We start from the raw sequence: 24,625 nt of genomic DNA on the forward strand, positions 1-24,625 counted from the left end.
TGATCACCTAGAATCTTGCCTCTTATGAGAAGGCAATTCATTTAGGAGTGTCCAGTGGTGATTTATTTTGTATCTTTATTGTCCCATCTGTATCCAGATTGCCTTTTGGAGTCAAGATTGAAACATCAACTCCCATGGGTCTCTAGCTAATCACTAATATTTAATCTATGTATTTATACCATTAAATTCAAGGAGATAATAATATGACTCTTAGAGACACTTAAGAACTAAAAAAAAAAAAATACTGGAAAAAAAAAAAAAAAAGGAAATGCTGGGCTGGGGTTGTGGCTCCGTGGCAGAGTACTCACCTAGCAAGTGTGAGGCCCTGGGTTCGATCCTCAGCACCACATAAAAATAAATAAATAAAATGAAGGTAATGTGTCCAACTACAACTAAAAAATAAATTATTTTTTTAAAAAGGAAATGCTATAAAATAAATTTGAATTTGTTATCAATTATTTCAGCAAATGCAGGTAGTTGGAAGTAGGGGATGTAAAATTACTACAGAAGACTATTAAGGGGATGGGAGGCGAGAAAGGAAAAGTGGAAAGTAAAAATAGTCTGAAGACCTACTTTTACTGGGAATAAATCAATTAGCACACAAGTAGAAGCACGTATCTTAATGACAAAATAACTTGTTTCACATTATCTGATGATGAGAGAAAAGAAAACAAAAGTAATATTTCAGGAATCAAAAAAAGAACAGTAAATTATCCAGGTAGGAAACAAACAAAATACAATGCATCTTGATCAAAACTTGGGAAAATAAGGAAAAAAAATAAGAGGAATAGTAGACATGGGAAATACCTGATGGATACAAAGAAACATGAAAAATGTCAAGTATGTCAGTCAGTATGCAAAACATAAACATAGTTTTTTTTTTTCATTGAAAGTTATAAAGTGGATTATATCAAGAGACATACTTGGTTAGAAATAAAATATTTAAGCAAAGTAATAAAGTGGAGGGCAAAGTAACTCCAGTTAAATGTAAGTAAAACTTCAGGCAGGGGGCTGGGGATGTCTGGCATGCGTGCGGCCCGGGTTCGATCCTTAGCACCACATACAAACAAAGATGTTGTGTCCACTGAAAACTAAAAAAAATAAACATTAAAAAAAAAAAAAAAAAAAAAAAAAAACTTCAGGCAGGGCTAACACTAGTCTATTCCATACAAACAGAGCACCTATGAGTAATGACCTGTATATCCTGGTGTTTAATGCATAATTGCTCTTAGTAACAAAGCGATGAAAACCAAATGAATATCCCGAAATGTGGCAAATTATCACTTAGCCTACAGAAAGTCTGCTCAATCATTCAAATGGGGTTAAAATAAAAGTTACATATTAGTTGTTAGCATACGTGGGTAGATTAATGTGACTAGATGGAAGAAGAACGGGTGATAAGGGAAACAAAAAAGGAAAAGAAAAACTGTGCATTCAAAAGCATATGCATTACCACATTTATGAATTTATGTAAAATTATGTATATGTATGGATAAAACAAAATTAGACAGAATTCTCATAATCTGGCCCAGTGTACGTTTTTCATCAGATTTCGTTCACTTTTTCAATACAAACCGTTGGCTTGGGTCAGTACATGTTTATTGATGTGCTTCACAAAAAGCAAGCCCAAATACCTCTTTTTATCTCCATCCTTTTGTAACGTTCTCCACCTGCTGCTTGTCATCCAAGTTCTCCAAAGCCTAGTTGCTGTGCTATCTCTTTTAATACACCAGCCCACGCAAAGTGTCTTCTGAACTTCTTTATCCTCACTAAATAATTTAGCACTTAATTATATAGAATCAGCAGTTGTTCTCTGATTCTTTTATGCCAGTTAGTCATGTCTTCTTAATTATTGGTCCTATTCTAAGTTTTCTATTTCACTTAACAGATGCATCACCAAATTGTACCTTTAGTGTGATGATTGTTATGTACAGCATAAGGCTTTGTCTTTGGTTTCCAAACACAGATTCAGCTAGAAAGCTATGTAGTCTCGACCTCAGAAGATCTCAGTTAAAAATGGTGCTCCGTGACTTCCTGGGGGATGTGCCTGACTAGATCATATTTTTCTTTACCTTTGTTCCAGTACCTGTAAAATAGGTCTCTAAAGCTTAATATAAAACTTTAAAACAGACTGAATTATGGAAAAAGTTGTGATTTTAGAGTCAGCTAATTTGACCTGAGCCTATTTAGGTTATCTCATGAAGCATCTAGCAATTATTTACTTGTCCTTTGGCATCCATGTGACTTTTGTTTGTCATTAGCTATTGTGTGTTGTGTTGTCCAGCATTGGTGTGACCACATAATTTATTGTCCTACTGGCATTCTGTTTTTATGTGTACTGAGTGAAAATAAGATAGAAAATTGTAATACATAGGTATTTTATGATCTTGTATGTAACTAGATACACCTTTATCTTATGCCTCAGAGAAGTGTGATATCTGTAGATGACCTTATTTTTTTTTCTGACAACATACTTACAGAATTGTCTAGGGTTTACAGAAAGAACAAAAATATTGCATGAAAAATAGAAAATTAATATCTATTAAAAATGACTTACTGAAATTAATTCCAGTAGTATGTGAATATGACTTCTGAACTGTAATTAACCATAAAACATCACATGGCTTAATGATGAGGATAATGGGTATAATATTTAAGAAACCTGATTTCAGTTTGAGAGGTTGATTAGACCCAGATAAATTCTGTCTATCTTATTTCTGTGACTATAGATACACTGAACACGTCTTGTTGAAAGTGGAGGAAATGGAAAACAAAATATGTTATTACATGATTTGAATCCATCTAACACATACTTAGCATGTTTTCTGTCTTTAGAGCACTGAAACCCAGTTCTTAGAAGAAAGCCAAAATCTTTGAGTCTCAGACAGGGATTGCAGAAAGTGTTCCAGACAACCTGAGTTTTGGCAAATGAATAAAGTAATATACAGATGAAGATGAAGAAATTTTAAAAAATGAAGAAAGGGATGGGTAACTATTTGCCTTTGTCACTTACAGTCCTAAGGTCCTCCTTACTTTCTACACAACATCCCTGACAATTCGTTTTCAGCCATAAGAATTTTGTGTGCTGCTGTCTCATTTATAATAACAATTAAAAGTATAATAAGAATAACAACTAATAAAAGCTTAGTATGCTAAGCACTTATCTCAAACCTAATACTAGCTTTATGAGTTCAGTACTGTTATCTCAAATTTATAATTAAGGAAACTGAGGAACAGAGAGATTTAGTAACATAGTGAAAATTGCATACCTAGAGAATATATAACCAAGATTTGAACACATAATCTGGCTTGAAAGCTTGTGTAGATGACTGTTCTGCAGTAATAGCTCACTAAGCTATCTCCTAAGCTGTTTTATAAGCAGGAAAAAATGACACACTAGGAAACTAATTCCATTCCAATTCCTTACTGAAAAACTATCTTGTTGATAAGACTTTATTGAATTTGCTGCATGGTGCCAGTTTCTCTCTACTGAAGATGCACAGTGGGAAAGGGACTTGTGTCTTTCTATGGACAGGAATATGTTGCCTTCTATTTAAGAATTTGTGGTTTTTTTCCCTCATGTTGAATTTTTTATATCTTTCTTTTATTCTTTCTTAGAGAACCCATTTTAATCATATTATGTGATAAAATTTAATTTGATAACACAACATAAACCTTTTGTTATAATGTGATAATGAAAAAGCTTTGATTTATATAGGACTTAACAAATTGTTGTGAAATTAGATAATATTTCCATTAATCAAGGGTATTTTTCATTTGTGAAGTAGGTACTATTACCTTTATTTTCTTAATATAAACAAGATTCAAAGCAGTTATGTTACCTACTGAGGTTACTCTGTTATTAAATGGTTCAGCTTGACAATACTGGTACTTCAAACTTCAAATTCTGAATCTAATATTCTTTAAATTTTCTCTTTATGAAATCTCAGCTCTCTTAGTGTCTGTTATAAAGGAGAGCCATGGTGATGGCGTGTTCAATCAATAGGTGAATGAGTGTATGTCCTAATAAAATATGGGTATTCAACTGCGTATATTTTGTACAGCTTTGCCAGCTACCACTTTTTGGTGCTGGCAAAAAGTTTTTGGCTTTGAGGATGTTATGTAGGAACAAAATGGTAAAAAAAAAAAAGAAAAACTTCTGTTTTGGAACAATGAAATTTAAATTTAAATTTAAATTACACTCTTAAAAATTTGGAATTGCAGCTAGATAGGAGGATTAAGTTCTAGTGTTCCACAGCACAGAAGTGTGAATGTAGTTCACGACGTTTGTTATGTTTTATAGAGAATTAGAAAAGAGGAATTCAAAGGTCTAAACATTAAGAAATTATAAATATATAAGGAGATGGATTGCTAACTGCCCTGATTTGATCATTACACACTGGATACATGTATTAAATTAAATATACACACTCTTAATTATATATACATATATACACACACATACACACACATCAATTAAAAATAAAACTAAAAAAATAGAATTAATTTAAACAGAATTTCCTTAGAAAATAAAAGAATCACATGTTATTTTGTTATTTTTTCATTGACCAGGTCCAGGAAAATAAGAGATGTGTTAGAAGAGAGAAGTTTTTAATAAATTAAGGGGAATATCTGGATCAATTTTCCAGAATAATCATGTGACTCTCTCCATAGTTATTAATCTGGTTCCAGTTAAGTCAGGAAGTCATGTAAATCCCTAGTGTGTGAGGTAATTAGGGATCTCCTGAACACTAGGTTATGGTCATGGGCTTTGATATCCATGAGGATTCTGTAGACTTTTTGGATTCTTTTTAAAAAACCAACTTACAGTTGATTAGTAAATTATCATTCTCCTCCTTAATAATTTATTCACCAACACACAGCAGTTTGTTGATCTATCCTGTCAATATACTTCCTCTTAGACAGGTCTGAAGATAAAGTAAAAAACTACTTTCTACCAAAAATTTTGACTCTGATTTTCATGGTCAGTAAGAACTATGGGTCACAATTCTCAATATCTTGTTAATATCAATCTATAAAGGGTCAAGAGGTCAGTTTCTTCAGGACGACATGGTTGGAAGTCATGATGCAGTCTCAGACAAGGTACTTCTTGAATCTGGACCACATTCATAGAATCTGTATTTAATTAATATTTCTGGCCTTATAAATTTGTTGGGAGGATGAAATAAATCCACACAAAAGCTAAATAAATGAACCACTAGTGCTTGGTACATAAGTATAATTTAGGAAAATTCGGTTCTTACTAATATTCTTATTGCTTTTAATGTTATCTGTCCTAGAGTTTGTTTTTCCTCATGTAGTTTTTCAAAGAATGACCATTTTTTCTTCTGATTTTCACTGTATAATCCACTGCATGCCTCTAGGCATGCTAACACTACTAATAATTATCTCTATATATCTCTTAATATATGAAGGGAACTTAGAAACAAAATGGTGATGAAACTTTAAAGAAGGAAGATAATAGCAAAGTATATACCAGAGGGGGTGGGGAAAGCTGACAAGCTGCTAAGAGTCATACTAAAGTGGCTGTTATGGTTTGAATATAAGTTGTCCCCCAATAAGCTAAGATGTGAGACAATGCAGGAATGCTAAAAGGTAAAATGGTTATATTGTGAAAGTTGTAACATAATCAGTGAATTAATCCATTTTATGGATTAATAATTTAGAAGGACTACTATCCTGGTTGGTAGAATATGGCTAGACAAAGTAGGGCATTGGGGGCATGCCTTTGAGGTTTATGGTTGTTTTTTTTTTTTTTTCTGATTAGTTATACATGACAGTAGAATGCATTTTGACACATCATACATAAATGGAGTATAACTTCTGATTCTTCTTGTTGTACATGGTGTAGAATCACACTGGTCATGCAATCATATATGTAAGGTTATGTTTTGACCTGGCATCTCCATCTTTTTCTCCTTCCATCTGACATGATCTGAGTAGCTTTCCTCTGCTACACTTTTCCACAATGATGTTCTGTGTTACTTAACTCTCAGAGCAATGCTATGGACTGACCATGGTCTGAGACCTTTGAAACTATAAACCCCAAATGAAAATCTCCTCCTGTAAGTCAAAATACCTTGTCAGGTATTTTGGTCACAGCAATGAAAGTAGAATAACACAGGGGCTTCTACTGTTTATATGCTAAGAGAGTATCAGTTATCAGCTTACGAATATGATTTTGGTACACAACACAGAGACTTTTTCCAAGATGAAGTCCTTGCAATCTTGACATTGTTATTAATGCTAATACAATGCTAACAAAAAATGATTCTTATGCCTTGGACCAGAGTACATTTCCTGAAAAGTTTGGAAATAGACATTGTTGGTGTATGACTTTTTGTTTTTATATTTTCAAGTTTGAACTCTCTACCCTTCAAGTGACCTATTGTAAAATAGGTCTGATACTTTAACTAATTAACTGGTTAACCAATAACCAATACTTGATTGACTAATGGACTTGTTCTTTCTCTTCAAAAATTAGTTAATTGCTGAATATATTCTGCAATTGTCTAATTTCATTTATCATATACTGATGTAATAAATTTTTAAAGATTTTTAGGGAAATTGGTGGTGTTATGTATGTAAATATATATGTGTTCATATATACAAATTAAACAATGATAATATGTAATCTCACTGTCCTAGAGTAAAAGTTAAAAGTAAGTATATATGAGATAGATTTTAAAGTGGTCTTTTGCTGATTAATTTATTAATACTTACTGGGATTATGAAGTTATTCTATTGTATAAATACCTTCTTAAATAAGTAATACAAAGTCTTTTGAGTATAAATGTTGTTTTAGAAATTTATATGTAAATGCAATTGCATTTGAAGCTTATTGATAAAACTAAATAATTGCAGATATGAATTTATTTTGCAATTCATAGGATAAGCTATAGTATCATATATGGTAATAATATGAATATGATGCTGTTCCCAGCAATATATTAATATTAATTTTTATTTTAATGTTAATATTAATAATTGTAATGTTATGTTAATTTTCCATACCCACTGAAGGTACCATAGTTGATAACACACTTTATTCAAGCTAAGAGCTGGTGGAAGCTCCTGAAACTCCATCTCCCAAACCCACCTTCATTATATTTGTCTTTAAGTACCCACACACTTTTCCCAAGCTAACAACAAGGAGAACACAACTTTTGCAGGCCTGTGAGAGGGAACAAAAAAGAAGGATAAAAATTCCTTACAAATTCAATAGACCAGAAACAGAGTAGAAAAGTGTTGTGGATAAAAGAGTTTTTCATATGGACTAGAGCTGCAACCAAATTATTATCTGGCATAGGCCAAATTCATTCTGAAGATGTGTGTAGGAAGACACAATTTTCAGTAAATTGCATTAGAAACTAAGCAGGTGGGTAGATACTTTTTGCTGTTATGCAAGATGATTTAGCTGTCATCTTTGAAAGAGTTCAGGATGGCCAGATTTTCCAATTATATTCTCCCACTGTGTGTAACACACTCTTTTAATATCCTGCCCAACCAAACTCAAAAGCTGTGCCTCTTTCTTTGCTCACTCCCTGCTCTTCTTCAAAATCATCAAAGTCACTAGAAAACTCTGAATGTGACCTGTACTTTCTTATTCTGAGATATTGCTCACTGTATATAAAATCACTTGTTTATCCCCCAGATCAATGAAATTCTCATCTTTTAGACGGCATAAATACCACATTCAAAGCCAACTTTCCAAGCGATGATTCCATTTAGGAATAATCATAGCTTTTGGGGAAAAACAAAACAAAACAAAACACTTCTTCATAAATGTACCTAAGCCTTAGAAGACGTTTTATAAGTATAGTGGGAAGGAAATTCTTACCACTGTAGCTATTTGACCTTGGGAAGATTAAGATCTCTGACCTCAGTAATTTCTTTTGATATATAAGACTAATAATAACTGCCTTGGGATATTGTAAAATTTAGTCAGTGCATGTTACTTAGCGTTTGTTACATCTCTGGCATAGATTCTGGTTCATAATGAAAATTCAATGAGCAGTACCAATCAGTAACTTATTATGCCCATAATTATAAGAATTCTTTTATTATGCCTTCCTCTGTAGACAGTTGATTTCTAAACACTAGACACCACACTTTTGAGTTAATCTCTATGTCCTTATCCCTGTTTCAAAATATTTGGAACAGTGCCTTGTATTTAGCAAGCAAGCTTTTTCTTTCATTTCAATAAAATTCACAGAAGCTTATTCAATTAATATTTTAGAGAGGTAATTTCACATTTTAAATAGAATAACAATTGAAAAAATTTTATTTTATGCCATGATAGAAAAAATATCATTCTATAATGCATCCACTAATTTAATTCTGATGTTTCAATATCATCATAAGATATGGACTTGAATAATTTGATGGTTAGCAGATAAAAACATAATGAAATAATTTACTTCATAACAGTAGGATCTGCTTTATAACATGAGATTGTATGCTCTACTATTTTATACAAAATGCATTTAAGTATCAGTTTATGAGACATAAACTGGAAGACACCTTGGAGTATATATAATTCAGTCCTTCTTTTTTATATTTTTATTGATTTTTTTAGTTATACTTAATATTAGGATCATTTTGACATAATTATAAAAGCATGGAATATAATTTGTTCTAATTCAGTCCCTAGTATTTCCCCTTGTCCTCTCCTGCTCCCTGCCCCTGTTCCCTTGCCTCTAATCTGCTGATGTTTCTTCAGTTTACTTTATTTGTAGATTTTTAAAATTGGTGTCTTTGAATGTACATAATGGTGAGATTCATTGTGTTATATTCATATATGTACCCAGGAAAGTTAAGTCAGATTCATTCCATCTCTCTTCCCTTGCCCTATTCTTCCTCCTTCCCCCTCAATCTCATTCCTCTACTCCATTGATATTTCTTCTATCATGATGGAATTGCCTTACCTTTTCTTTTATTTTTTGTTCCTTATTTTTTAATATCTTCTGCATATCCAAGGTAACAATGAACCTTTAACTTGGCTTATTTGTATTAGCATGATCATCTCCAGTTCCAATTTTCATAATTGCATTCTTTTTATAATTGAGTAATACTCCATTGTATGTGTGTATACATATATTTCTGCAAAAATATATACATATACATTCATAAGTACATATACATATATGTATGTATATGTGTATATATTTAGACATATATTTGCTGGTTATGCTATTAAAACATAAAATACATAATGATTTAGAAGGAATCAGTCCAGATATTCAGGATGATCATAATAATTCTACACTAACTTCCTAAAGGTTGCAATTTAACCTGAACTTCACACATAAGAAGGATTTTAATAAACCAAAAGAATGCAAAATTACTTCAAGTGTGAGAAATAATTTGTAAAAATGTAGAAGACAAAGGTTTTGTGAGAGGTAGAAGAAGATGTGGTGGGAGAAGGCTCTTTAATAACTCTAAACAAGTGAATGACATACAGTTCAATGCAATTTGTAATGCTCTACGGAACTTAATCATCCTGTCGATTACATTTAATAAAGAACTATAACTGAACAACATTGAGAAAGGGGCTCAAATTATTGTAAGATAGTTTTAGGAAGAGTTATACATGCAGAAGTTTATGGAAAGGTCATAGCATAGAGCTCTGGAGATCATCAGGAATCCTTAATGATAGAATCATGCTCCAACAAAGTTTGCAGCAGTAGAAAATAGAACATGTGAATAACATTACAAAAGAAACTGGAATTCCACAATTAGCTAAAGAGCAGATAAAAGGAGAGAGATGGAGAAAGGAGGAGATCTCAGTTCATGTTTTTGTTTCAGGTTTAGTCAACCTGATATGTTTTCTAATGACCAAGATGCAAATGCAGTGAAGAAAATCAGATAGATATGAGATGCGATGGCCCCTCTTCCCACATACCAAACTTGGGTTGAATTTGGGACAATTCAGTATATTGGTTCAAGAGCCTGAGAGAGAAGTGATGTTAGGAGACAAAATTGAGATGTTATCAAAAGTGAGGGTCAAACCTATATAAAGAATGAGCACTTAAAAGCAAAGAATAGAGCACAATAAGTGCAAGGATCCAAGATAGATGCTTAGCAAATACGTACAACTAGCTGGATGAAGAAACAAGAAAATCCAATAAAAAATGAAAACCTTAAATGGAGTATGGGGTGGAGGAATAGAACTAGATATACTCAGTTCTATAAAGGGAGGACCATAAATTTTGATGCAGTCGGAGAGGTAGTCCCCCACATCCACGTTTATCAACTTCAAAATGCTGTTTCTTGTGTCAGGATGTATATCTGACTGAAAATTTTAAGTTCTGCATGAAAAGTCACTATGAAAAGTTTAATAAAGAACACTTAAGTTATCATATATTAATAATCCTCAGGAGAAACACAAGTGAATTGAAACCTGTCATTTAAAGAAGTTTCTGAGTAAGAGTGTCTCCTGAGAACTTGTTATACATTTCCAAATTTTCTATTCCTGTGAAACCCCTGCTGTATCAGAATTTATGAGTAAGTCACAGTTTAGGTTTATTGTCTGTCTCAGTAAAAAGCCTATAATAATATGGTTTAAATACTCTACATATGTTAATAAATCTAGATACCACCATCAATGAAGGAGCTACATATAATGTTGAATGAGGTTTGAAAAGAAAGTGTATTCAATCAGAGGCTATTTAAATGAAAATCTGAAACTTTTCAATATTGCCTTCAACCACTCCCTGACTCAAAGATTAATGACATTTGAATCAGACTGAATCATATACTACTAATTCAGATGCACAAGTTAACTCACAATTGTTTTTTTCTTGATTAGAACGAAAGTTGTGTGGGATATTGTTTTATTTTGTTTTCTTTCCAAAGAGCTAATGAATCAGTTTAGATTGCAAGTGAGTCATGATGAACTAGTTGGATAAATTTAAAGAATTCACTTTTTCTTACTTTCTTTTTTGAAATTTTATGTTTTTATTAGTGAAATCTAATAATATATGATAGTGGGATTAATTGTGATAAATTCATATATGCACATAACAAAATTTGTTCCAATTAATTCCCCAGTATTTCACCACCACCCTCTTTTCCCCTTTCAATACTTTCTGGTCTTCCTTTTATTTATCTACACATACATTTTTCATTGATACATTATAATTATACATAGATGTGGGATTTATAGCAACAGAGTCATACATGCATGCAGCATAATTTTGCCAATTTTATTCCTCAATGTTTCCCCTTTCTCTCTTGTCTTTCCCTCCCCTTTAATCTCCTACCTCTACTGATATCTATTCTATTTTCTTGAGATCCTCCTTTGTTTCTTTTCTCTCTAGCTTTCAAATATGAGAGAAAACATATGACCTTTGACTCACTGAGTCTGGATTATTTCATTTAGAATGATGTTCTTCAGTTTCTATAACAGTGCAAATCACAATAACCAAACAAGGGGTCAGCCAAGGGTCCATTTGTCAACAGACAAATGGATAAAGAAAAGGCAATTTAAACCTGTCATTTAAAGAAGAAATGAAACCTGTCATTTAAAGAATATATATATATATTTATTATATATATATTTATAACAAAATAAAACATATAATATATAATAAATTATATATAATACATTATATATATATGAGTCCTTTTCAGCCATAAAGAAGAATGAAATTTTTAAATTTTTCTTCATTCCTGTCTTGTAAAATGAGAGGACTGAACTGTATGATCTAAAGACATTTTTATCCATATATGAATACACCATAGTGAAACTACATCACATACAACAACAAGCCTGGATCCTAATTAGAATAAGTTATACTCCGTGGATGTATGATATATTAAAATACATCTTACTGTCATGCATATAAAAAGAACAAATAGAAAAGAATCTTTTACCATTAAAAATTAAATAGTTTACAATTTATTAAATTGGGACAATAACATGTTTGTTTTCAAATCCTCTTTCATTTCACTTTTCACAAATTTATAACATAGATGTGGAAAATATATGGATTTGGGGTCTGTAATATGGATATGAGTAAAAAGTTAAATGTAGCTGTATGGTGGTACACACCAGTAATCCCAGTGGTTGGGGAGGCTGAGGCAGGAGAATTGCAAGTTCAAAGCCAGCCTCAGAAACTTTGTGAGGTCCTTAGCAATTTAGTTAGAACTTGTCTCAAAATTTAAGAAATAATAATATAAAGGGTTGAGGATGTAGTTCAGTGTCGAAATACCCCCAGGGTTCAATCCCTGGCACAATAAAAAAATAAATGTAAGTATTAGATGTAAGAGAAATAGATTTTTAAAAAAGTAAATCTGTGGGAAACTTGAAGACAAATATAGATATATTCCATGTGGAAAAATAAGTACAAAGCTTCATGAAACATTGGAAGGTAAACGTTCTGCCTTTAAGGCAGAAAAGCTTTTACAAGAGAGAGAGAGAAGACCAGATGTTTGTTTAGCTCAATGAGAGTAAGTAGTATGTGTGCTTCATGTGACAATTCTATAGAAATTTTAATGCTTCATATAAGAAATAGAGATTTTTAAGCACTCATGGAATAGCCCCTCAAATATGGGTATGTTTTATTCTTGTTTTGTTTTCCCTAGCAATTGCAGGCCTCAGCAATTACCCAAAAGGGGCAGGATAAACGACAGCACATCCTCAGGCTACGAGACAGATAGCCCTAGGATTTCTCTTTTATAGAGCCAAAAAAGTGTCTATTTGAGCTTATTATCTGAACATAATCAAAAAAATATATAAATTATATAGGTTTTCCAAGTTCAATCTTCACAATTGAATGAAAGAAGAAATCAAGACAGAATTAGACTGCCATCATTCTTTGACATATATAAGGTAATGCTTCTAATAAAAGGGAAAAACAGTGTGAAATACTGCTAATAATTAAAAAGTACAAACTAAAATAAAGTGTCATTTATCAAATGGACTACATTTCGAAAAACACTGATAATGGCCGAGGTCAGCAATGTGTAGAGAAATGGGTGCTGTCATACATTATTGATAGGACTTTAAAACTGCAAATGTTGGTTAGAGGGCAATTTGGCAAAAACTCACAAACTTAAAACACATTGTGCCTTTAACTGAAAAATCCCACTGCTGGAAATTTCTTCTACTGACATATATATACAAAGTAATATATATATATATATATATATATATATATATATATATATATATATATCATATATCTCCTGCCTCAGCCTCCCCAACACTGGGATTACTGGTGTGTACCACTATATATATATATATATATATATATATATATATATATATATATATATATGAATGAACAATGATGTTTGTTGCCATGCTATGTTTTCATTTTTTCTCTCATCCTCTTTCCCTCTTCACTAACATAGCATGTCTATATAATGATAGAACTGGAAGAGATATTAGATACTCTAGTATCTGAAATTATGGAGCAGTTGTGCTCTTTGCCCCTGAGCTGAACACTTCTCAGAAGAATATATACGTTAGATCAACAAATATATGAAAAAAATCAACATCTATAATAATCAGAGAAATGCAAATCAGAACTACTTTAAGATTTCATCTCAATCCAGTCAGAATGGCAGTTATCAAGAATACAGACAACAATAAATGTTGGTGAGAATGTGGGAGAAAAGGCACACTCATGCATTGCTGATGGGACTGCAAACTGATGCAGCCAAGGAAAGCAGTATGGAGATTCCTTAGAAAACTGGGAATGGAACTACCATTTGACCCAGCTATCCCACTCCTCGGTCTATACCCAAAGGACTTAAAATCAGCATACTACAGGAACACAGGCATATCAATGTTCATAGCAGCTCAATTCACAATAGCTAGAAGAAGCAAACTAGATGCCCTTCAATAAATGAATGGCTAAAGAAACTGTAGTATATATATACAATGGAATATTACTCAGCATTAAAAGAGAATAAAATCATGACATTTGCAGGTAAATGGATGGAGCTGGAGAGTATCATGCTAAGTTAAATAAGCCAATGCCCAAAATCCAAAGGCCAAATGTTCTCTCTGATAAGTGGATGCTGATTTGATACAGGGAGTGGGAGGCATGGGAAAAATGGAGGAACTTTGGGCAAAGGGAAGGGAGGGCAGGGAGGATGCATGGAGCAGGAAAGATAGCATGAGATGAACATCATTACACTAGATACATGTAAGACTGCACATGGGGTATGACGCTACATCATGTACAGCCAGAGAAATGAAAAGTTGTTCTGCAATTGTGTACAATAAATGAAAATGCCTTTTGATGTCATGTATACATGACATTTAAATTTTTTAAAAAAAATTTGCATAATAAAAGGCTACTAATAAAGCAAATAGGTAACCAGGCAACAGTAGTGATAATATCCTAACATGAATATGAGAGAGATCATGCAGGAATGGTTTACTTCTGCTTCAACTGTGTTCTTAAATACACAGCAGAAGTTAGGTTAAGCATCTTCTGGAAATTAGCATAGAACTTTTCTATACCCGTCTTGGACAGAAGTGTATCCATATTGGAAGCGTGTAGCATTTTGTTCCTATAAGACTGCCAAAATCTGAGCAAAAAAAAAAAAAAAAAAAAAAACGTAATGTAGAAATATCATAAAATCGGCAGAATAAGATCTGTGACTTGATTCTAAGGAAAACAAATAAGGTGAGGTTTGATTGGGAAATTCTCTACATGGAACTGTATGGAATCTGGTGGTAGGGGCTAGTCTCTCTCCTCTTTTCTTTCCTTATCTGTAATAAGGAGAAGGAGACTACTCTATAAAATAATTTTTATTTTTACACACTTGGTCATATTAGTTGAAAAAGCTGCCTTGGTGTGTATTTTTGTTTGTTTTAAAATTAGGCTCAACTGTCAAGAGGAAGGGGGCCCAAGGGAAGTAAAAGAATAGCAGTTGTTTTAGAGTTATGGTATCAAGTCTTTGTATTAGTATTTTAAAAGGACTATTTCAGCTATAAATATAAAATGAATGTAAGCATTATGAGCAGCATGCTTTTGAAGACTCCAGAAGAGATGAAGAATGGGTTCGTTTTAACTCTGAGGGGTGTTTGTGCATGTGTATCACCCTTCCTCCATGCTCAGGCCTGGGCAGCTAGACCACAACAGGAGCATGCCAAAACCAACCTTGAATTCATAATGTTAACTTCAAGTAACTCTTTCACACTGTCCATTGACCAAAATGTATTTCCAAGGCACATTTCATCTCTTATTCTCTACAGAGGCTTTTTTTTCATATTTTATTCCTTCACTTCCAACACTGGCTTCCAACACCTCCTCCCCAAATCTCACCCTCAGTTGATGATGTTGCTTCCTATTTCACTGAGAAGACTGAAGCAATGTGAAGAAACCTTCCACAGATCCCACCCACCTACTGGCATCTGTACCCACAGATTCCTCCACCTTCCTGACTGATATCTTAGGTAAACTGACTACAGTCCCAACTAAGGCATCTCTTCTCTTGTGTAGGGTTTTCCATTGTCTCTGTGACTCCAAGCATCAGTTCACAAACTCCCCAGGCTCTCTCCTTACAGAATCCAATCAAGCCTCTGCCCTTCCTAGTTGATAATCCACATCACCATACAAGCATGCTATAAGAAGAAAGAAACAACAAAGCAACCTTTCTCAAATCCAGTACTCCTGGCAAATTATTCTCAGTTTATTCATTTCTTTTTACCTCAAAAGTACACAAAAGTAGAGAAAGATAGAGTTAGTATTCACTAACTAATCATTTCTAATTTCTCATATATATATATATATATATATATATATATATACACACACACACACACACACATATATATATATATATAAATATATATACATGATATATATATATATATAAATATATATACATGATATATATATATATACATGATATATATATATATATATCATGTATATATATTTATATTACCGTTATTCCTTTAAGACTGTCAAAATCATCAGTGACCTCTTCATTAGTAAAGGCAATGAAGTCTTCATCTTAGTGTATCAGGAGCTTTGGAAGTAATTGAAGGTGCCTTCCACCCTGACACACCATTACTTGTATTCCAGGGTACCACACCCACTTGGCTCTTCTCCAAATGGCTGCTGCTTCTCAGTCTCCTATGACACTCCTTTCATCTCCCAACCTGATCACTGTCACAAGTTCCAGGGCTCAACAATTGGGGCTTTCCTTTCTTTATAAATATTCCTGATGCTTATTTATTTTTTTTTATTGGTTGTTCAAAACATTATAAAGCTCTTGACATATCATATTTCATACATTAGATTCAAGTTGGTTATGAACTCCCAATTTTACCCCAAATACAGATTGCAGAATCACATCGGTTACACATCCACATTTTTACATAATGCCCTATTAGTAACTGTTGTATTCTGCTACCTTTCCTATCCTCTACCATCCCCCCTCCCTCCCCTCCCATCTTCTCTCTCTACCCCATCCACTGTAATTCATATCTCTCCTTGTTTATTTTCCCATTCCCCTCACAACCTCTTATATGTAATTTTGTATAACAATGAGGGTCTCCCTCCATTACCATGCAATTTCCCTTTTCTCTCCCTTTCCATCCCACCTCATGTATCTGTTTAATGTTAATCTTTTTTTCCTGCTCTTCCTCCCTGCTCTGTTCTTAGTTGCTCTCATTATATCAAAGAAGACATTTGGTGTTTGTTTTTTAGGGATTGGCTAGCTTCACTTAGCATAATCTGCTCTAGTGCCATCCATTTCCCTGCAAATTCTATGATTTTGTCATTTTTTAGTGCTGCGTAATACTCCATGGTGTATAAATGCCACATTTTTTTTATCCATTCATCTATTGAAGGGCATCTGGGTTGGTTCCACAGTCTAGCAATTGTGAATTGTGCTGCTATGAACATCGATGTAGCAGTATCCCTGTAGTATGCTCTTTTAAGGTCTTCAGGGAAAAGTCCAAGAAGGGCAATAGCTGTGTCAAATGATGGTTCCATTCCCAGCTTTCCCAGGAATCTCCATACTGCTTTCCAGATTGGCCGCACCAGTTTGCAGTCCCACCAGCAATGTACAAGTGTACCCTTTTCCCCACATCCTCTCCAGCACTTGTTGTTGTTTGACTTCATGATGGCTGCCAATCTTACTGGAGTGAGATGGTATCTTAGGGTGGTTTTGATTTGCATTTCTCTGACTGCTAGAGATGGTGAGCATTTTTCCATGTACTTGTTGATTGATTGTATGTCCTCCTCTGAGAAGTGTCTGTTCAGGTCTTTGGCCCATTTGTTGATTGGGGTATTTGTTCTCTTATTGTTTAATTTTTTGAGTTCTTTGTAAACTCTGGATATTAGGGCTCTATCTGAAGTGTGAGGAGTAAAAATTTGTTCCCATGATGTAGGCTCCCTATTTACCTCTTTTATTGTTTCTCTTGCTGAGAGAAAACTTTTCAGTTTAAGTAAGTCCCATTTGTTGATTTTTGTTATCAACTTTTGTGCTATGGGTGTCCTATTAAGGAATTTGGAGCCCGACCCTACAATATGTAGATCGGAGCCAACTTTTTCTTCTATCAGACCAGAGTCTCTGATTTGATATCTAGCTCCTTGATCCACTTTGAGTTAACTTTTGTGCATGGCGAGAGGAGGGGATTCAGTTTCATTTTCTTGCATATGGATTTCCAGTTTTCCCAGCACCATTTGTTGAAGATGCTATCCTCCCTCCATTGCATGCTTTTAGCTCCTTTATCAAATATAAGATAGTTGTAGCTTTGTGGATTAGTCTCTGTGTCCTCTATTCTGTACCATTGGTCCACCCTCCTGTTTTGGTACCAGTACCATGCTGTTTTTGTTAGTATTGCTCTGTAATATAGTTTGAAGTCTGGTATCGCTATACCGCCTGATTCACACTTCCTGCTTAGAATTGCTTTTGCTATTCTGCGTCTTTTATTTTTCCATATGAATTTCATGATTGCTTTATCCATTTCTACAAGAAATGCCGTTGGGATTTTGATTGGCATTGCATTAAACCTATAGAGAACTTTTGGTAATATCGCCATTTTGATGATGTTAGTTCTGCCTATCCATGAACAGGGTATATTTTTCCATCTTCTAAGATCTTCTTCTACTTCTCTTTTTAGGGTTTTGTAGTTTTCATTATATAAATCTTTCACCTCTTTTGTTAGGTTGATTCCCAAGTATTTTATTTTTTTTGAGGATATTGTGAATGGAGTGTTTTTCCTCATTTCCGTTTCAGAAGTTTTGTCGCTGATATACAGGAATGCCTTTGATTTATGCGTGTTGATTGGTAAACCAATAAGGTTAACAACGGATTTTTCATCACAGACGCTGAAAGCGAGAAGATCCTGGAACAACGTATTTCAAACACTGAAAGACAATGGATGCCAACCAAGAATTCTGTATCCAGCAAAATTAAGCTTCAGGTACGATAACGAAATAAAAATCTTTCATGATAAACAAAAGCTAAAAGAATTTGCAGCCAGAAAACCAGCATTGCAAAGCATCTTGAGCAAAACACTACACGAGGAAGAAATGAAAAACAATAACCAAAACCATCAGTGGGAAGTGCCTCTCTAAAGACAGAGGGAGGGGGGAAAGCTAACCATGGAGAAACAAACTAAATTAAAAAAAAAAAAAGAAGAAGATAAATAATCAAACATGGCTGGAAGTACAAACCATATATCAATAGTAACTCTAAACATTAATGGCTTAAACTCTCCAATAAAGCGACATAGGCTGGTAACATGGATTAAAAAAACAAATCCAACAATATGCTGCCTCCAGGAGACACATCTGATTGGAAAAGACATACACAGGCTGAAGGTGAAAGGTTGGGAAAAAATATACCACGCATACGGTCCTTGTAAGCAAGCAGGGGTGGCCATCCTCATATCGAATAAAATTGACTTCAAGACTAAATTAATCAAAAGGGATAAGGAAGGACATTATATACTGTTAAAAGGAACCATTCACCAACAAGACATAACAATTATCAATATTTATGCACCAAATAATGGTGCTGCGACGTTCATAAAACAAATTCTCCTCAAGTTCAAGAATCAAATAGACCACAACACAATAATTATGGGTGACTTCAACACACCTCTCTCACAATTGGACAGATCCTCCAAACAAAAGCTGAATAAAGAAACTATTGAACTCAATATCACAATCAACAACCTAGACTTAACTGACATATATAGAATATATCAACCATCATCAAGTGGATATACTTTTTTCTCAGCAGCACATGGATCCTCCTCAAAAATAGACCATATATTATGCCATAGGGCAACCCTCAGTAAATATACAGGGGTGGAGATAATACCATGCATTTTATCTGATCATAATGGAATGAAACTGGAAATCAATGATAAAAGAAGGAAGGAAAAATCCTACATCACATGGAAAATGAACAATATGTTACTGAATGATCAATGGGTTACAGAAGACATAAAGGAGGAAATCAAAAAATTCTTAGAGATAAATGAAAATACAGACACAACATATCGGAATCTATGGGACACAATGAAAGCAGTTTTAAGAGGGAAATTCATTGCTTGGAGGTCATTCCTCAAAAAAAGGAAAAACCAACAAATAAATGAGCTCACACTTCATCTCAAAGCCCTAGAAAAGGTAGAGCAAAACAACAGCAAATGTAGCAGAAGGCAAGAAATAATTAAAATCAGAGAGGAAATCAACGAAATTGAAACAAATGAAACCATTGAAAAAATTAACAAAACTAAAAGTTGGTTCTTTGAAAAAATAAATAAGATCGACAGACCCTTAGCCATGCTAATGAAGAGAAGAAGAGAGAGAACTCAAATTACTAACATACGGGATGAAAAAGGCAATATCACAACAGACGCTACAGAAATACAGAAGACAATTAGAAATTATTTTGAAAACCTATATTCCAATAAAATAGAAGATAGTGAAGACATCGATAAATTCCTTAAGTCATATGATTTGCCCAGACTGAGTCAGGAGGATACTCACAACTTAAACAGACCAATAACAATAGATGAAATAGAAGAAGCAATCAAAAGACTTCCAACCAAGAAAAGCCCAGGACCGGATGGGTATACAGCGGAGTTTTACAAAACCTTTAAGGAAGAATTAATACCAATACTTTTCAAGTTATTTCAGGAAATAGAAAAAGAAGGAGCTCTGCCAAATTCATTCTATGAGGCCAACATCACCCTGATTCCGAAACCAGACAAAGACACCTCAAAGAAAGAAAACTACAGACCAATATCTCTGATGAACCTAGATGCAAAAATCCTCAATAAAATTCTGGTGAATCGGATACAAAGGCACATCAAAAAAATTGTGCACCATGATCAAGTAGGATTCATCCCTGGAATGCAAGGCTGGTTCAATATACGGAAATCAATAAATGTTATTCACCACATCAATAGACTTAAAATTAAGAACCATATGATCATCTCAATAGACACAGAAAAAGCATTTGACAAAGTACAGCATCCCTTTATGTTCAAAACATTAGAAAAACTAGGGATAACAGGAACTTACCTCGACATTGTAAAAGCTATCTATGCTAAGCCTCAGGCTAGCATCATTCTCAATGGAGAAAAATTGAAGGCATTCCCCCTAAAATCTGGAACAAGACAGGGATGCCCTCTATCACCACTTCTATTCAATATAGTTCTCGAAACACTGGCCAGAGCAATTAGACAGACGAAAGAAATTAAAGGCATAAAAATAGGAAAGGAAGAACTTAAATTATCACTATTTGCAGATGACATGATTCTATACCTAGAAGACCCAAAAGGGTCTACAAAAAAAAACTACTAGAACTAATAAATGAATTCAGCAAAGTGGCAGGATATAAAATTCCTGATGCTTATTAATCTTACCCACTATCATGATTTTAAATATCACGTATAGGCTGATACCCCCAAGTGTACATTTTCAATCTGGCTATCTTCCCCTAACTCCAATAATTTATATCATGTATCTATTTTCTTTATATTTCTATTGGTCTGGAACAATCATGCCCAAATTCAACATTCCCAAATAAACCTTCTGATATTTGTTCCCAGACCAAATTCATCCATAATTTTCTCTCCTCAATTTATGGAGAAAATACTGGATCCCCAAATATTGACCTATCTCTCCCATAATACATTTAATCCTTTTTTCAAAATATGCCCTGAATCTAGCCATGGCTCACCACCAACAACACTACCACCACATTTTACAAGTTACTTAATTGATCTCTACTGTCAACATTACTTTAACACAATGACAGGCTTGAGTTTAGGGCTGGATACACATAAGCCAGATGATTTAAAATGAAAACCAGCTGATTACTTCTTTGCTTAAAACCCCTTATTCAATAAATTCCCATTTGACCCAGAGGAAAAGCCTTACAAACAAGCCATACAGTGCCTGAGATAATCTTGCTTGACTTTGCAGATATTAAAACATAACTCTTTGTGGGAAGTTTTTCATGCTCCTCATATTTCTCTGTAGTAGGGTACACTAGTATTCTCCCTTTTCTTGGTGAAAAAAAATCTAGTTCATCTGAGTTGTTTGAGTGTCTAGTATGGTAAACAAATGAACAAAAAGTGTTTAGAATGTTTGATTCAGCAATTTTTCTTTCCTTTTCATTTTGGTCTGTTCTCTCTTTTGCCATGTGGCATGGGTACCACCACCCCTGTGTGGGTTGCCTGGGATTTCCTGGATGTGTCAGTCACTGTGTGGATAGATCTCAGATTCAGAACAAGAAGACAAAACATCATTGTGATATATTTTAAGTTCAATTCTAGCTTTTGTCAGTTAAACAAATAACCATTTAATCTCCATTCCTCATTCTTTAGTATTTGATACCTAAATTGCTCAGAATCCAGGGAGGAAAGAGAGATATGTTCTCTATTGAACCAGTTAAAATACAAACATGGTCAAAGATTGAAATGCTAGTTTGAATGCTTCCCACATTTGCAGATAAAGTTGGCAGGCAGGAGATGTGTAGTGGAAAAAATGGGGTTCTGGTGTCATGTTTTGGTTCCTAATATCACATTTGTCACTTAACTTCTCTCAGCCTCCTTTCCAGATCGAATGGTGTGAATAATGTCTCCTTCTATCATACTAAGTGAAGTAAGCCAACTCCCCCAAAATCAAAGATTGAATGCTTTCTCTCATATGTGGAAGCTTACCCACAACAATGGGGCGGGGGACAGAAGTTCAGTGGATTTGACAAAAGGGAATAAAGGGAAGGGGTGGGTGTAGGAAAAGGAAAGACAGTGGAATGAATCTGACATAGTTGTCCCAAGTACCCATATGAAAACAACACAGTGAATCTCACCATCATGTGCATCCATAAGAAATTAACTTAAAATAAAATAATAACTATAGGTAAATGGCAGGAAGATCAACAGAGGGAAGGGAGCAGATGGTGGGGAAAGGGAAGGGAAGGAGAGGTACTGGAGTCTGAATGAGATTAATCTATAGTCCATGCTTGTATAATTATGTCAAAATGGATTCCACTGCTATGTATAACTAAAAAGAATCAATAAAGAAATAAATGATATACATGGAGTGCCTAGAATAGAACCTAGTACAAATGTAAATTCAGAGAGAATTGTTGCCTTTTACTTTCATCAATAACCCATTGAAAAATAATTGAATCAAGAAGAAAAAGTTGTTTATAGGCTATAAAATATTGAGTGATAGAAACAACATTTTATAGTCTTATTTGGGAGGAAAAGCAAAATAATTTATCTTCTTTTGAAACTGAAGTATAGGACTGAATATAAACAAACAACAAAGATAGTCAATTTGTCTGAATTGACTACATTAGCTGATGTGGGTGGAGTAAGAAGACCCTGTATTCAACCAGCTCCTACTTGTGTTCTGCATAGTTAAGAGCACTTAGGGTTGATTCTTATATGACAAGTCCAAAAATGTTTGTGTTGGAACAGTGACACTCACTGGTTAGTTCTGATACTGAAAGAAAAACTCACTGCTAAAATCTTGCCTGATAAAAGAAAATTTACAATGATCTTCATAGATAGTGGCATGGTAAAAAAGAGATAAAAAAGGAAATACTAAAATTCTAGGTGATACAAATAAATTCACATAAAGGCACATCTGGAATAGTCAATGTAACCAGGTACGTTTGGTCAGGAGAAGCTAGGATGTAGCAGCCAGCAATCAGTATCTTCAAATTGGACTAAATAATCTCCTAAATTACCTCCTAAACTGTACCTTGTAATATTTGACTGAACATAATTTTAAGAGTTATGCAGTTAAAAAATAAGCTGTGTTGAATGTGGCTCCATAGCTCGAGGGGTAATCAAAGTGAATTTCTGAGCAAACAGTAATTAGGGTAACTCTGGAGAAGATGCATACATAGTGTTAGGAATTGTAGATAATCTCTAGAAATGTTCCAACTTCAAATTCCTGATATTCTAAAGCTCAGAGTGAACCTACATATATGTGTATTGGAAGCTTAATGGTATCTCTGGCTCCTGTGATATACACATTATGAAAATCTTGTATTATTGTTAAGGCCTTGTTGATTTTGGAAATGTGATTGCTTTTCAAACCAGTGCCTTTTATATCATTCATTGGTGATAATTACTTACTGTAGAGAGAACTAACAGAAGCAACTACAAGTTCTCAGCTATGAGATAGTATTCTGTCACTCAATATAAAACAGTGAGAAAGGTTGATCTCATTTCTTCTCATAAGCCCTAGCCTCAGTAAAAATTTCGAATCTTATGGTAAAACTAATATCAAGTTTATGGAGGTAATCAATCTGTGAAACTGGTAGAACTCTACAATGAGATCATAATAACTTTTTTCCTCTCCCCTTTAAATGGGTAGAAGAGAGACATGATTTGAGTGTCAATGAGTTAAATATGTTACATAATATTAGGCAACCGTCAAAATATTAAACGTAGGGTCAATTAATCTAGAGCCAGGAAGAGACATCACATCTCACATAGACATTTTCTCGTTTTAGAAAAGTTTACCTTCTGAGACTCATAAAGCAACTGCTAACTTGCCCAAGGCAGTATGGTTTTAATGAACCTCATTCTTATAATAAAAGCTTGTCTGCCTTAGGTACCAAGATTATTTTTACATATACATCACTGCATATAAGATCAGTTGCCAACACAAGAGAAGAAACAGCTTTAATACACACTGCCAACTTATTACAGACACTATTAAACCAATTTGTCTTCATTTCTTTATTGAAAAAGAAATAAAGAAAGTCATACATAGCAGTAACAGCAGTGGCAATCACTGTGTTTGTGCAGGCTGTTCCATTCATCCGTGTCTCCATTTAGCATTGGATTGTGTTTGATCAAGGGAGAATTTCCAGGCACATGAAAAAAAGTGGTATGACCTTGAGAGCCAGCTTTAGAAAGACAATTCCAAGCAGATTAAAAGGTGAAAAAACAGCTGGAGGTAAAGTCTGAGAGTTAGGCAAATTCTGTTAGACTCTGTTTTCTCAGATTTATTTCCAAACAATAGCATCTGCAAGAACAAATCCTGGAGTTAAGTTAAAAGTTATCATAACAATACTTAATATAATCTATCATCTGATATAGATATGAGGTGTTCTATTTCACATTTGTACTTTTTACAGA

General features: G+C 33.9%; 1 protein-coding gene across 5 annotated transcripts in view; it reads right to left on the reverse strand.

Annotated features, from left to right (window-relative positions):
- Ano3 (anoctamin 3) overlaps positions 1–24,625 on the reverse strand; it is a 406,718-nt gene that overhangs the window by 283,330 nt on the left and 98,763 nt on the right. Inside the window, exon 2 of one of the 5 annotated variants that reach the window (XM_071616328.1) lies at positions 8,949–9,123. The exons of the other annotated variants lie outside the window; for them this stretch is intronic. The gene's annotated coding sequence lies outside the window, so the exon portion shown is untranslated. The remainder of the gene's footprint in view (positions 1–8,948; positions 9,124–24,625) is intronic. 5 annotated transcript variants of the gene reach the window in all.

This window comes from Marmota flaviventris, chromosome 9 (assembly GCF_047511675.1).
Source record: "Marmota flaviventris isolate mMarFla1 chromosome 9, mMarFla1.hap1, whole genome shotgun sequence".
NCBI lineage: Eukaryota > Metazoa > Chordata > Mammalia > Rodentia > Sciuridae > Marmota > Marmota flaviventris.